Below are 16,183 nucleotides of genomic sequence, written 5' to 3' on the forward strand. Positions count from 1 at the left end.
TATAATTAACGTTGTCTTCATTTAAAATGCAGTAAATCATTAAACATTTGTTTGTCCTATATGGACCTGTTGTTAAAAAAGACCATTTTTTTTAACATTTTGAGCCAAATATCAAAATTGTCCTATGGTGTGACTGTCTCAAGCACGGTTCAATAAATTACCACTTTTATAAATGAAAAAGAAAAGCATAAAAATGTTAATAAATACCTGCATAATTGTACAAGTGTCTATTTATTTATTTATTTATTTGGCATTTTGCCTTTATTATGGACAGGACAGATCAGAAAGGACAGGAAAAGCTATCGGCGCCGTCAAGTCTCTATTTTAGTAAGTGGCAATCTTTTTTTTTCATCCATATATTTCTGAAAGCGTAGGAACTTGATACATTTTGTCTCTGAAAACCATGTCCTCTGGTGTAACACCATATCCTGATTTTCACCCAATCCAGAGAAAAATTTAATTAGCTGAAGGACCCCATTCATGATCATGTTACTGAACCCCGTCAAGCTCATGACATGTGCACATGGTCAATTTTTGTCTCACAATTGTTCAAATATTTACTTTTTTGGAACCACTACAAAAGTGTTACATTTTGTTGTCATTTGGTTTTTAATTAAAAACTGTATTTTAAACTACATAACCATGGAAGATTATGCAAATACGTCTTGTTAACCGCTAATGACAGGTTAGCTCGGAATAGCAAAGTCGTTAATTGACACACAAGGCTGAAACGTCCTATGGTGTGACAGATAATGTCCTCCGGTGTGACGCCTGTACTGTCAAACCACAGCACAAAGATGTCACATCAGAGGATGAGGTCTCTTTAAGAAGCATTTTAAATAATGCAATAAGATTTGTTTAACTCCTTTTTATCCTTTTTCGATAATTTTCAGTGATCTAAAATGCAATAATTACATTAATTAAACTATTTTCTGATGTTTTTGCAAAAAATTGTTATAAAGTGTCATGAAAATAAGTATAAAATGAGATACTTTGTTTTTTAAACAGAAAGAATTGAGGGGGAGAAATAAGTGGAAGAGGGAGGACACAGAAAATTAACAGGAGATCCTAAGAGAACAATACAGAAAGTAAACAATCAAAATGATGCCTTTAAAAGCATAGCCATCTAGTTAATTAATTAATTCACATCTTAATGAATATAGTTTGAATATCAATCATATTTAGCATATTCATGCCGCACATGCAGCAGAGGTGTTAGAAAAGTTTCAGTAACATGCTAATTGAGTTAGAGACTGAATTTTGTTGATAAAAAATTATTTTGTTTTGTTTAAAAAACATGTTAATATTGTTTGCATCAAAATTAAACTTTCTTTCTCCTTTGACATGTTCAAAATGAAATTGAAATACTTTAATAACTACTATTTCTCTTCTTTAGATTGTCGTAATGTCCTATAGCGTGACACATAACAGAACAACAGAAAAAAAAACAAGTTTTGTAGTATTGCAATAGGGGACATATAAATATCACGCATCATAAAATGGTTTAATATTCAGCAGTCTTGAACAGATGCAGCAAAGTTTGTTTTGTTGTCAAAGTTTGTCTTGAAATTGTCCAACAAGTCATGGAGAAAAAAATAATGTTACTTATAATTTCATATTAAATAAATAACACTATATGAAAGACGTGTCTAACAATGAAGATAAATCTCTCTCATGCTATTTGTATATATATATTTTTTTTTTTTCTTAATTTTTGCTATGTCACACCATGTGACAAATTTATGGTACAGTTCAGTAAAAATGTGGGGAAAAAATGAAAGAATTTACAAAGTTAGTGACCCTTTTATTTATTCTCAAGGATCAGACTTCACACTACATAAATATATGATTTTGTTTCTGCAGTCAGTACTGCAAATATTGACTTGGTATTATATACTTGGTATGTAAAAAGCTAAATCTCAATTAGATCTTGTAGATCATCATCTCTCTTGTAGATCATCATCATATTACACATTTTATAACATTTTTTTCCTTAAAAAGGATACTAAACTCAAAAATGAAAATTTTCGAATCATTTACTTATCCTCTTGCTGTCCCACATGTACTTTATTAATTTCTTCAGATGAACATAAATGTGACCCTGGACCACAAAACCAGTCATAAGGGTCCATTTTTTTGAAATAGAGATTTATACATCATATGAAAGCTGAATAAATAAGCTTTCCACTGATGTATGATTTTAGGACAATATTTGGTCGAGATGCAAATATTTGAAATCTGAGGGTGCACAAAAATCGCCTTTAAAGGTGTCCAAATAAAGTTCTTAACAATGCATATTACTAATCAAAAATGAAGTTTTCATATATTTAACGTAGGAAATTTACAAAATATTGTCATGGAACATAATCTTTACTTAATTTCCTCATGATTTTTGGCATAAAAGAAAAATCAATAATTTTGACCTATTGTATTTTTGGCATTTGCTACAAATATACACATGCTACATAAGACTGGTTTTGTGGTCCAGAGTCACAAATGGAGATTTTTAAAAAAATTATCTATCTCTGTGAGTCCATATAATTCAAGTGAAGGAATCGTCAAACTTGATGCTTAAAAAACAAACAAAATGAACGTAACGGTAATCCAAACAGCCCAATTTGATGAATCACTGTCTTCTAAAATGAAACGGCAGCCGTGTGTGAAACAAATACTAATAAATTTTACGTTTTTAAACCATAGCTTCAAACCAACAGTCACACATGGGTTCAATAGTTCACAACTGATGTAAGTGTTAGCATGCAGTTCACGCAGTTGTGAAGCGAGCATTGGGAAACTGTGGACGCTTCTTGCAAAAGCTGTATTTATCTGAAGAAAGTAAGTCATATAATGTACATATGAAACAGTATGGGGGTGAGTAAATGAGAGAATTTTCATTTTGGCTGAACTATCCCTTCAAGTCATAGGCCCTGTCAGAATCTTGACGTCCTGCGATGGACCATCTGTGAAGTCCAAGAGACAGCACAGTGTCCCATTTACCATTTTCTGATTCTCAAGTTCTCACAAGCACCCTTGCCAGGTCTAAGCTGATGTGAACTCACGTTGGACATAAAAGTTGCATGAACACTACACCTGGCAGTTTATACAATATTACATCACCAAAATGTGGGCTCAGAGATGAACCGCAATGGCTTAAGCTGGCATTTGAGAAAGAGCCATTGACTGTCTGGCCGCTAAGGCAACAAAGCAGCCATTGTACCTTCGGTTTCAGACTAAGTGTTTGGTTTACTGAGAAGCACACGTTTGTCTGGCTACCTCCGGTTTACCTGTGCAACGCATTCACCCTCGGTTGTGCTCATGGGAATAAGGGTTGTGAAAACAAGATCTTAGTCACAGTACAGAACTGGCAAATGCAGCACAATGCAATGCATGTCAGCATACTGACATCAGGGGAACTCATGGGACGTTATATAGGAACGCTGAGAGCATGTTGGAGGCGTGTGTAGGACGGGACGGTTGCAGTTTGCCATTAATAGCACGCTGTGCTCAATTAGTCCAAACAACGTGCTACAGGAATAGCTTGCAGAATTTTTGCCACTTTCTATTGCTACAGTCTTGATATGAATTAAACAGTTGGTTTTCGGCTAATTAGCAGCGGCTGCTTTTACTATTGCTCATTCCTAGGGTTTTTTTAAAAATAAAGAATTCAACAAACCTCTAAAGTATTACACTTTGGCGTATTACTCATCCACAGTTTTTTGCTAAAAAATGATATCTCAAATCTTGCGGCTTGTTGAGGAGGTGTGTTATTGCCTATTTAACCCTCTCACACGTAAGTTTAAAATATTCAAGCTGAGCCCCAGAGTGAGTTACACTGTTATTTTAGAATGTATCACCTTTGGCTACACTTTAAGTTTGTCACATGACAAATGTAGAGAGATTTCCATAGACATCATTGGGTATTTCACAAACAATTAATGTGTTTCTGTTAGAACTTATGTGTATTTAAATGTCTGAAATATGACATAAACATTATGTGGGTGAAAGCACTGAACAGCTGTGATATACGACAAGCGATGAGCGAGTCTCTGTCTGGTTCAGCGCCAGAGCGTGAAAGCAGATTGGAATATAGCAGTTGATCATGTGATGCGCTGAACGTTCTAATAAAACCGGTGTGACTGTACGCACAAGGGTTGAGTGATCAGACTTACTATTTTCGCCTGGCGGATGATAAAATCCCACTAACTTACATTAAAGGAGGGATCAGAGACTTGTGAGTGGGCTTTTTTGAATACCTCAGCAACCGCATTCAGTAACAAAGCTCTAGGAGCCTATGAGAAGCCTGTAGCATTATAGCGGCGGGTTTTTATATGGCCAGTAGGACTCACATTTTCTTCAGAGTGTATTTAAAATCAGTGAAGTTAAAAGTCAGTGAGAAGCCTAATGAAAATTGTCCAAAAAATGAACAATTGTTCAAAAAGGTTCAAAACGAAGGTATCTTTCATCTGTTAATAACTTTAATCTGGACAGGCACGATGCCAAAATGTGTGATAAATGATATGGCTATGCAGACCAATGCACTTCTGTGGTTTGGCAACAGATCCACTCTCTACTTATAGGAAAGATGGGCTTTGTTCAGCTAAATGTGTGTCCAGATTTTTTATGGTTTACTTAAATGTGTCTGCTGTGGTTTTTAGTCATCTTTTTTGATTAATAAACCAAGGCTCTTTTTGACTTTCCCACTTTTCCAATCATTTGTGATTGCTGGATAAGATTTTTTAAATCTGAAATCACCAAGCAAGTCTGACTTTTCCCAAAAGCAATATATAGCCCATTAAATCTTTCACAGCTAAATATAACTAGAGAACGTGTGTGGTGATTATCAAAATTTCTATGACTTCCAAGTAAGCATCCAGCACATCTCTAAGAGCTCTGAACATCTGGAAAACATCTAATTATTGTGTACAACATCTAATAGGTATTTTTAAAAGAGAGCCGATTCACATACTAAATTATATACGTCTTTAAGACATCTGAATTTCTTTTTAACATCTGACAGGGAATGGTTTAGAGATGTAGATGAAAACGTACACTTGAAGTAGACATACACTCTTAAAAGTAAAGATTCTAAAAGGGGGGTTTGGCATTGATGCTGTAGAAGAACCATTCTGGGAACCTTTCAGTGAACAGTTCTTAAAAGAACCATTTTTTATTTAGTCTGAAGAACATTTTAACAATCTAAAGAACCTTTTTAAATATCTACCGTATTTTTCCCGTAAGAGTGGGCCTGGCCTTTTGTAAATTTTATGGGTGTGGCTTCCAGTCTTATCCGAGTCCAGCTATTTTTTACTGCAAAAAACAGCTCGCTTTGCTCATGGTTATTGCAAATAGGTGTGTCTTACCATATGTATTATCTTCATGAACACAGTGGCTGTGTAGTGCACACAGTTTTACCGTTTACTGCATGCTGTTATTCTTCTCATTATTTCCCTATAGCGGCTAATGAACTGGAAGTCTCGCCCATAGGCTTACTTCCGTGTTGAAGAATAAGGTGAATAAAGAACCATTTTTTATTTAGTGTTTTGTGCAAATGGAACGGTTCACACCGCTAAAACATTTTCAACTATAGGGGCTTTCACACCAGAGGAACCTTTTCATAATTCCTAGAATTACCGGAAGTTCCCGTTTTTTTTTTGCAATGTTCGTACTGTAGAAACTAGGAACATATTTAGTATAGGAACTCCGTTTGGGGGAACTAAATTAGCTCCTACCTCAGGGTAGGGTCTAAAACAGTTCTATAGGAACTACCAGTGATGCAAGTGTATGCACTTACGTATACACTGATTGGCCAAACGCATACGAAACAATGGCTACCCAGCATTTTTTAAAAGCCATGTAAAAATATTTACTCCACGAATGTGGAAAACAGCAATAATGGTATTCACCTGTTCTCTACAGCAATGTGTTCATTTCTCACCTTCGGTGATATGTAACAGGGAGATTTTGTCAGATTTTAATGCACTTTTAGTCCTGTAAATTGTCTGTTTAGATTCCATCTCCATTATCACAAAACCTACGACACACAACAAAAAAAGCTCTGATCACGGCGTCCTCCATTCACCATTTGTTGACATTTGTAAATGCCGCAAATAAAGACGTCGCCGTCTGCTGCTTCAGAGTTCCTGCTGCCGGTGTGAAAGCAACCACGAACAAAAATTGGAAAATTGGTTCTCTAGGAACTATGCGGTGCAAAAGCACCTTATAAAAAACTTTGTGTGCAGTTGAAAGATTCCATGGATGTTAAAGGTTCTTCATGGAATCATCAATGCTAACAAAGAATCTTTAGTGTTTTGTGCAATGTAAATCTTGACACTCCTAAAAATAAAAATTCCAAAAGGATGCAGGATGCCATAGAAGAACCATTTTTGATTCCCAATTGTTGGTGATCAGTCCATAAAGAACCATTTTCTTTGTGTGAAGAACATTTCAATAATCTCAAAAACAACATTCTGAAGAACCTTTTGTGAAATGGAAAGGTTCCATGGATGTTAAATGTTCTTTGTGGAACCATCAATGCCAATAAAGAACCTTTATTTTTAAGAGAGTTTTTGTGAAATGGACAGGTTCCGTGGATGTATTTCCATTACTTTTCCAGGCCTGGAAAACACCATTTGAAAACTCCCCAACATTTTCAGCTTTGAAAAGCAACTACACTTCGTATTCCAATTGCGGGAGACCTTTGTATACTCATCTGAGCCTCTTCAAGCAAAACAGCAGAAAAATCTGGCATGAACCACATGGGTGCTGTAGTATAAACAAGCCACACAAATACGCCAACAAATACATAACAAGTCCAGTTGTTTTCTGAAAAGCGTTGGCAAATGTTCATTTTTCTCGCAGCGTGCTCCTTCAGCTCTATTATAGCAAACTAACATGGTGCGCACTGGAGCGTGTGTACGCGCCCGCTCTCCATAAGTCTCAACAGCTTTCAGTTAATTGGCTTCTGGAGCCACACGAAGCGCGCACGACTGCCCCGGTGCCACACCCTCTTTTCATTAAACAGCCTTGACACCTCACTTAGATCTGAGTCACCAATAAGAAACGTTTAAATTATAGTGAAGCCCCCGGTAGCCTATTGAGACAGCGAAGATTAATGTTATTCTACACGTGATACAGTAACACGGCCACACAGCATCCTGAAAGCTTGATATTTCTCTTTATGCAACATATGAAAAATATAAGGGTTAAATATCAGCTCTGTCCTCCTGTATAAGTGAAAAAGGTTAGTACACCTGCACTGTCAGGAAAGCGTAGCTCATCTACACGTATTGTTCAGTATAACAACGGCATCCCCTTCACTAAACCCAGTTTTTATGTTACAAAATGACCACAGGAGCAAAAGCGGTAGCAACCCCTTGTTAACAGACCGGCCTGCCGCGCAAAATGTCAAATGCCAGAATAACGCAAGATTTAAGGGCTCATCACAAGGGCATATAGGCTGCAAGCGCTGAGAGGACACATTCAGCCTGTTTACAGTGCACACTTCACGGATAGTGAGCATACACGGGATGACATCGCAACAAAGAGCCCTACCTGTCTCTCCAGGTTTGACGCGCGGATTTCCGTCCAAATGCCGACCATTGAGGGCTTGCGATTGCCACCGCCCTGCTGCTTCTGTTCTCCGTCAAAGGATGGAGACTGTCCGGGAGGATGAATGAGCGGAGCAGCGGACGGAGGGGGAAGAGCAGCTCTCTCGGGTGGATGGATGAGAGGCGAGGAGAGAAGAGAAGAAGAGGAGGAGGAGAGGAGAAGAGAGGAGCGTAGGGGGCGTATGCGCGCTGGAATACACCAAACTCCTTCCTCGCCGCTGAGAGAGCAGCGCTCAACTGAACACGCGCCGATTTCATCATCACGGATGAGCTACGAGACTCTATTCCGCTTTATGTCCGTCCATATACACTAGCCTATTCCTGTAATTTAGTGGACAATTGAAGAAACACATACATGCATTTTAGAGTAAACTGTATCTGTAGACGATATATTATGAGAGTTGCGTGAGTAACAATTAATACAATAAAAATACACCACTCCCTATACAAATTTCTCAAATGCAAGGTAAAAATGTTTTGTCAGGTAACAAATATGTGTTTCATTTGGTAATATTTAAATGATTGAGTTTTATAAAAGTGAAACTATCATTAACTCTCTATTGGATGCATTACGTTGTCAATTTTTTTTTTTTTTTTTTTTACGATAAACTTAGAGGTATCTTAGGACCTTATTACTAAAATTAAACACATTTAGAAAAATAATATTTGTTTAAATAAATAAATAAAACTAAATATTAAAACCCAGCAAATATATAAACAATCAAATAAACATACATATTAATGAATGTATATAATAAGAGATATTATGGGTAATCAAACAGTTTTGTTGACCATTTACTTTCTTTGTACAGACAACAACAAAACACACTTTTCTCAAAATATCTTTTTATGTTCTTTTTATGGTACTTTTTATGTATTTAATTTACTTTTTATTTATTTATTTTATTTATGTATTTTAGTGCTGTCAAGCGATTAATCACGATTAATCGCATCCAAAATAAAAGTCTTTGCTTATAATATGCTTGCTTATAATATTTAATATATGTGTGTATACTGTGTATATATATTGTGTATATATAAATACACACACATAAAATATATATTTTGAAAATATTTACATGTATTCGTTTAATTAAAATTAGATATAAATATATTTAATATATAAACATAACATACTTATCTTAAAAATATCCATGCATTTTTATATATACATAATATATTGTCTAAGCAAAAACTTTTATTTTGTATGCGATTAATCGCGATTAATCGTTTGACAGCATTAATGTATTTATTTATTTATATTTATATTTATTTTTTTATTTTTTGCTTCTATTTCTTTGCTTTCTTTAAACACAAAAGAAGATATTTTGAAGAATGTTGGTATCCAAACAGTTTTGTTTACCTTTGACAAAAACACAAACACACTTTTCCTCAAAATATCTGCTTTTATGTTTCAAAGAAGAAAGAAAGTCATACATGTTTGGAAGAAAATGAGTGTGAGTAAATAATTCTGAAATGAATTAACTGAATTTGAGATAAGTTAGTCTCAAACTAATACTGTGATAAACCTGAGAATTAATACCTCAGAAATACAAATTAACAAAAAAAGCAAATGTACAAATAAATACATGTAATATTTACACAATATTGTTGGCAACCAAACAGTTTTGGTGACCGATGACTATCTTTTTATGGACAAAAACAAAACACACTTTTCTCAAAATTTCTTTTTATGTTTCACAAAGTTCCTCCCTTCTTTCCTTCCTTCCTTTATTATTATTAGCAGTAGTGTATATATATATATATATATATATATTTGTAGATTTATTTATTTAATTTATTTATTTACTTATTTGTTTGTTTGTTTGTTTATTGCATTTCTTTGCTTTCTTTTAACATAAAAAGATATTTTTAAAGGAGTCATCGGATGCCCATTTTCCACAAGTTGATATGATTCTTTAGGGCAGGAGTGCTCAACCCCTGGTCATGGTGATCGACTTTCCTGCGGAGTTCAGCTTCAACCCTTACCAAACACACCTGACCAAGCTAATTAGGATCTGGAGGAGCACTTGATAATTACAGACAGGTGTGTTTGATTAGGGTTGGAACTAAACTCTGCAGGAAGGTCGATCTCCAGGAACAGGGTTGGGCACCCCTGCTTTAGGGTCTTAATGAAAAGTCTATAATATACTTTGGTTAAAAATTCTCAATGGTAGTGTAAAACAACACCCTTTTTACCTTGCCAAAATCAGCTCTGCAAAAATCATCCCATTCTGGTCGAGGCTGCTTTAAATGCAAATGAGCTCTGCTCGCCCCACCCGCGTTTAAATGCTGAACTTGCTAACTAGCACATTATTAGGAAAGGCGATCGCAAAGATTCATAAAAACAACGCTTATACTCTGAAAGTGAAGCTGGATCGCAAATGATTCGCGCAAACATAGATGAATATATGTAGATCGGGAGGCGCATTCCCTTCACAAACAAATGTAATCCACTGCATCTTCAGCAGCTCAGATGTCGGGAGTAAATGACGACCACTATGTTCATTATTACATCCAGGAACACAACACCTCGATCGCTCAGTTCTTGTCTAACTTACATCCCTGCTTCGGCATCAAAACATGGAGGTTGGACTGTTACAGCTGATCTGAGGTAAAACGCTCATGTCTCATGTCAGCTATCGTGGGAGCGGCCTCTGTCAGTGTGACGCCACACAGGCATCCGAGAACAGCTCAGTTTTTAAAAGGGAATATTATTGTTACAGATTAATTAAAAACCACTGCATGGATTTTTATCATTATAGGGTAGATTTGTACATACACTGCCAACACACATTAATGTTCAAACAACATGTAAAAGTGAACTTAGCATCCAATGACCCCTTTAAGAGTGTTGGTATCCAAACAGTTTTGATTACTATTGGCTTCCATTGTACAGACCCAAAAAACTGTTTTCCTTAAAATTTCACAGAATAAAGAAAGTCATACAGGTTTGTAACAAAATGAGGGTGAGTAAATAATAAAAAAAATTAATTTCTGAAATTAGTAAAAATGTATTTTAAATTAGCAAAATAGTTAGCAAAATTAACAAAAAAAAAATGTGAATGAACAAATAAAATACAACTCACACAATATTGTCGGTAAACAAACAGTTTTGGTAACAGCTGACAATTTGTCTTTGTATGGACAAAAACAAAACACTTCTCAAAATATCTTTTTTTGTTCCTCAAAATGACGTTCTTTCCTTCCTTCCTTCTTTCCTTCATTTATTATTATAGTAGTAGTAGTATTTTTTAGATTTTATAATCTATTTTTTTGTTTATTTATTCATTTGCTTTCTTTTAACATAAAAGAAGATATTTCAAAAAGCGGTAGTATCCAAACAGATTTGGTTACCATTGACTTCCACTGCAGAGCCAGAAAAACACACTTTTCCTCCAAATATCTTCTTTTACGTTTCACAAAAGAAAGAAAGTCCTACAGGTTTGGAACAACATGAGGGCGAGTAAATGATAAAAGAATTTTCATTTCTGAAATCAACGAAGTGAATTTGAGATAAGTTAGTCTCAAATTAATACTACAATAAACCTGAGAATACCTCAGAAACACAAATGAACAAAAAATGTGTCCATAATGTATGTGAAGCAAAGATGATGAGAAAGAGGACACCTTTAAACTTATTTCAGCATGTTCGAATCCACATCCTCCTCCAGAAATCCAAACATCTCATGGCAAAGAAAGCATCCCAACCCCACGCAAACAGATAAAAACCCCAGTGTGCACAGCCGCTTTACTGACAGCCCTTGTGCCTACAGACAGCTGCTGACAGATATCCCTCACTTCTGAATTAAGGGAACAGTCTTAAATGATGAAACTGAATGTAATCGCAGAGTTATTAAATGTCCATTCAATCACCATGGTGTTAATAAAGGCCTGCTGTCTGAATTCCTATTTTTTATTCTTTTTAATAAAAGTTTAAAATCTGGTTGAGCTCCAAATTTAGAACATCAAATACATCTGAAAAATATTTTTTTTATCTATACAAATAATCACAGTTATTTCTAGAGTATTACTGCATATTCAGCCATATTAAACAATGAGGCTGTTGCCTGATGGGAAATGTGCTATGTAGTGGGAGTGCATTTGTAATTACAGCACAGGAAATGAGTGTGCGTGCTGAGAAAATTACAGCAGAGTGTACAAATGATAGTCCTTACATACACAAGTGTGTGTATATGGTCATGTGTAAGGTCATTATTCTAGAGAAAGAGCAGATATTTTTGTTGTTTGTCAAGAAACACTAAACTTTCTTTAACTAATGAAAAATCAATAACTGAGAGTCGAATAATAAAAATACCTTCATGATACATATGTTTGGTACAGCTAGAACTGTTGCTGTTAATATTTCAACCAGAGGATGGCAGTATTATTTTTTTCTGACCATGTAATGGCTCATTCCCAAGCCTTTGTGTTTTGTACACAGTGGCTTGATGTGAAATACGCTACTCCCATATGTACAGAGTATGTGGGAAAATCATTGTCGGCGATGAGGGCAATCTTTCGAGCAATTACCATCATTATGCATATTTCACTGGGAAACAACACCCTTGTTTTCAGTCCTTTGTGGTTTGGAGAGAATGTCAAGAAAAGTTCATTTGTCATGTTGGAGATAAAATCTGATAGTTGGGGACTAGAAATCAGGATTGTGAGATGTTTGTCATAACACCATAACATTACTCAAAAGCCACGTAAAGTGGTGCATCTCAACCAAAATATGAGACATGGGTTTTGTGCACAGCAGGGAAAGTAGTGCTAGATGCAAAATACCACTTGCATAAAGTAAATTTGTTTAGCAGCCTTTAAAATTGAGGACAAAACACTTACCATATCTTTTGTTGCTGATGTTAAAAGCATCCAGTGGTATTTTGATTCAAATTTATTTGACATTTTCTAGACGCTGTAGCCAAGTGAGACAGATGCCAACATGGACAGGTTGCGTGAGATGTCCTCTTCCTCTCAAGCTATGAACAAAAGTATGCAAAGTTCAATCAAAATACAACCCAGACTTCATTTAAAATGAGTTCACTTACAGGGAAAATATGGTTTGTTTTAAATAACGAGAGCATGGAACTATGAAAAACAATTCAAGACATTAAACACACACACACATTGTCCTTTTTTTAGCCAGTGTCAGGTTAATAATTTTGCATATTGCAGGGCCTGATGGCAATATTAATACATTAAAGTAATTTTTGCATAAAGTGTTGGGCTGCCACATTGATGTCCAATGTGAAATCAGATTAGTGTTGTCAAAAATATAGATATTTCTATAAATAGCTAACAAAAGGCGCTAACACCTCTAATTTAGCAAAGCACCTAAAAGACAGACACCCAGATCTATATAAAGAATTTCGAGAGGTTGGTAACTGTTCTCATTTTAACATTACTGAATCATTGACCAAGATGGCCTAGTATCCCTGGTGAAAAAAACAGCATATGCTGCTAGGTATGTTTTGATGCTGGAATGCTGGTTAGGTAGGTTTTGATGCTGGTTTAAGATGGTCCTTTGCTGGTTTATGCTGGTCCTTGATCAGCAACATGACCAGCAAAAACCAGCAAAGGACCAGCTTAAACCAGCTAAGGACCAGCATAAACCAGCAAAGGACCAGCTTAAACCAGCATCAAAACCTACCTAACCAGCATTCCAGCATCAAAACATACCTACCAGCATATGCTGTTTTTTTTTTTTTACCAGGGATTGTTGCTGATATGAGTGTTGTCTCGTTTTTTTCACCGTAATTCTTAAAGTTAATATAATCTGACTGAGGAATCTTAGACAAGTAAATACTTTGACTGTGGCCAAATGTAAATTAACTTGTGCTTATTTAACTTTATTCAAAAAATTATTACTTAAATTCTGCAATTTGTCTTTATGTTGATCCAGTGAGCAACTGAGCATTGTTTTCACGTGTAATGCACGCACTTGCATGCGTGGATCAGTGTTTATATGTGAATCTGGCATTAAAATCTGTTCATCATATAATTTTAATGTATTAACCAGCATTTATGAACGATGAGCAATGCATTTGTTACAGTATATTTTAATCTTTGATAACGGTAGAAAATAAAAACAACGGATCATGTAAGCTCTTGTCCACTCAAAAAATATTAACAGATAGAACTTCAGATTTTAATTAGTTCATGTATTAGTAAATGTTAGTTTAAATTAACTTTTAACTAAGATTAATAAATGTTTTGGATGTATTTTTCATTGTTTATTTATGTTAACTAATGTTAACACATACCTATTACCATTAGCTTAAGTTCTAAGATTAGTTAGTTCAGTTCATTTTAAAAGTGTGGTCTAAAAACAGAACAAAAAAAAAGTTTATTAAAGTTTGGCATTCTCTTGTAGCACCAGAAAGAAGATGAGACTCGACCTGCAACAAAAACAACATGCTCACAACCTACACTACCAGCTGTATTTGAACAGCAAAGAAAGTATGAAGCAAACTCAAATGAACCTAAGAAGCTGAACAGGGCTGTAGCAGTGTAGTACCTCAAGACATTTTTGTTCATGTAAAATATACCTCATTAGCCGTTTCTCAATATGCGTTCTTGTCTGTACTTGAGTTCTTGTGGACTTGTGAAACATCATCAGTCGTCACCCAAGTACTGTTCCAATTTAAAGTTCACATCTAGCCAAGTACAGTTCAAATCCCCGGATGTGTTCTTGCTCCGCCCCTTTTATCAAGGATGCATCAAGAGGAGACTTGTGCGAACTTGAGGCAGCCATGTATCCCAGAATGCATTTCGCACCTATTAGCGAGCGTTAATGGCGGAGGCGAAAACCCGCATGATTTTCAAAATATTACTGTTATTGTGTCATGAAATGTAGTTTAAAGAGTATTTCAGGCGAGAATGTAGTTGTTTAAAACTCAAATCTGCGGTTTATTTACAAAGACCGCGCCTATTTAAAATTTTGTTTCGCCGATTTCGGAGATGTGAGTTCCAGGCGAACACCGGGTGCTCAGTGTTCATGTATCCCGCAGAGAGAGCCTCACCACGGCTAGTCCTTCTGACGTTTGCCGCTGGTCCTGACATCGCTGTAGTGGTTAATCAAGAGGTATAATTCGTTGTGGGTAAATCTAACAGCTAGTTTTCGGTCTCGTGAATCTATTATTTATTCCAGGGTATATCGTTTTGCCTGAGGACAAAGTTATGCTTCATAAATTATTTATTTATCAATCGTAATTCAATGCTGACATTTTAGCATGCATTTGACTGAATTTTTTGCTTTTGTCTTCATTTCCGATTACATACGTCTCTTATACTTTATACTTATACTTTTATAATAGCTAATATTGTTCATTAATGCGTGTACGCGTTGCATGAACCACATTTTTGTCGCTATTAATATGTTTAAATGAAACCGAAAAGAGGCAATGCTGTTTGATATAATATTTCGTTTCACTGCAATGTTGTACATTCCCTGAACTACATTTTTGCAGCTATTAATATGTTTAAATGAAAACGAAAAGAGGCAGAGGTGGTTGATATCATATTTCGTCTTATCGTAAATACGTACAGTGAAGATAACCGGAGTAGATAAGGCGAGCTGACTGACGTTATCAAGTACGCTGCTGTTCCATTTGCAGAATTACAGGACTTGCGTCCTCCCGTCCTCGGGAGTTTGTACTCCCAAGTCAAACTACTAAGTCCGAACTACGAAGGATGCAAGTCCGAACTTTGCGTACTTGGTATTGAGAAACGGCCATTGTCATGTTCTAGATTTGTTATATTTATCTTTAAATTTTAAAAAGAAATTACCCTCTTAGTATTGTGGCAGTTTTATTTTTCTGTGGTATTGAAAATGGTATCGAATATCAATATTTTTCAAGGTATCGTATCGAAGTTAGAAATTCCAGTATCGTGCAACACTAAATCAGATCAGCTGATTCACCATCCCTGATAAAGCAAGACTTGTTATCTGGATTGTGATAGGTCACAGTAACTGATGAAGTGGTGGTTCGAAGATTGGATTGAGGGAGGAAGATGTGTCTCATACAAAGATAAAACACCTCTTCGGTTCATCTTACTCATTGTGCATATTGGAAAAATAGGGGAATTTGTCAAAGCTAGCCTTAAAGGGAGGACAAATTTAACAACCGGTCAAATGTGGACAGGACTGTGTCATCGAGTTAGTAATAAGTTTAGTAATAAGATTCTGTGTTTCACTTTCTCCACCTACACATTTATCTGAGGGAGAGGGTGCATTATTCCTGCTGTGTTAAAATGATATTGCAAATTTTCCTCTTGAGAATATCATACTTGATGAGTGTGTGAAAAATTGATTTTCATGCAATTTAACTAAAATGAACAGTCTGCGTGTTTTTAAAGATAAATTCAGTTAATACTGCAAGAAAACATCTTGCTTGACTTCATCTGACAAAACTGTAACAATTACCTATTGTAACAATTGGTGTGATGAAAATATGAAAATGAAAATATGCTTACATTTCACTTATTCTCAGGCCATCCAAAATGTAGATGTATTTGTTTCTTCAACAGAACAGATTTTGAGAAATTTAGCATCACATCACTTGTTCAGCAAT

The 16,183-nt window shown here is 35.5% G+C and overlaps 1 protein-coding gene across 12 annotated transcripts in view; it reads right to left on the reverse strand.

The window, feature by feature from the left end:
* The window catches only part of si:dkey-178k16.1 (band 4.1-like protein 1), a 77,535-nt gene extending 69,595 nt beyond the window's left edge, over positions 1-7,940 (reverse strand). For 7 of the 12 annotated variants that reach the window (XM_051095984.1, XM_051095989.1, XM_051095988.1 and 4 more), the window contains exon 1: positions 7,552-7,924. The gene's annotated coding sequence lies outside the window, so the exon portion shown is untranslated. Of the gene's footprint in view, positions 1-7,551 lie in introns of all 12 variants that reach the window. The other 5 variants (XR_007825485.1, XM_051095993.1, XM_051095991.1 and 2 more) reach the window with 5 other exon arrangements.
* Positions 7,941-16,183: the final 8,243 nt, after the last annotated feature.

The sequence above is a fragment of the Labeo rohita genome, chromosome 23 (genome assembly GCF_022985175.1).
Source record: "Labeo rohita strain BAU-BD-2019 chromosome 23, IGBB_LRoh.1.0, whole genome shotgun sequence".
In the NCBI taxonomy this organism is placed as follows: domain Eukaryota; kingdom Metazoa; phylum Chordata; class Actinopteri; order Cypriniformes; family Cyprinidae; genus Labeo; species Labeo rohita.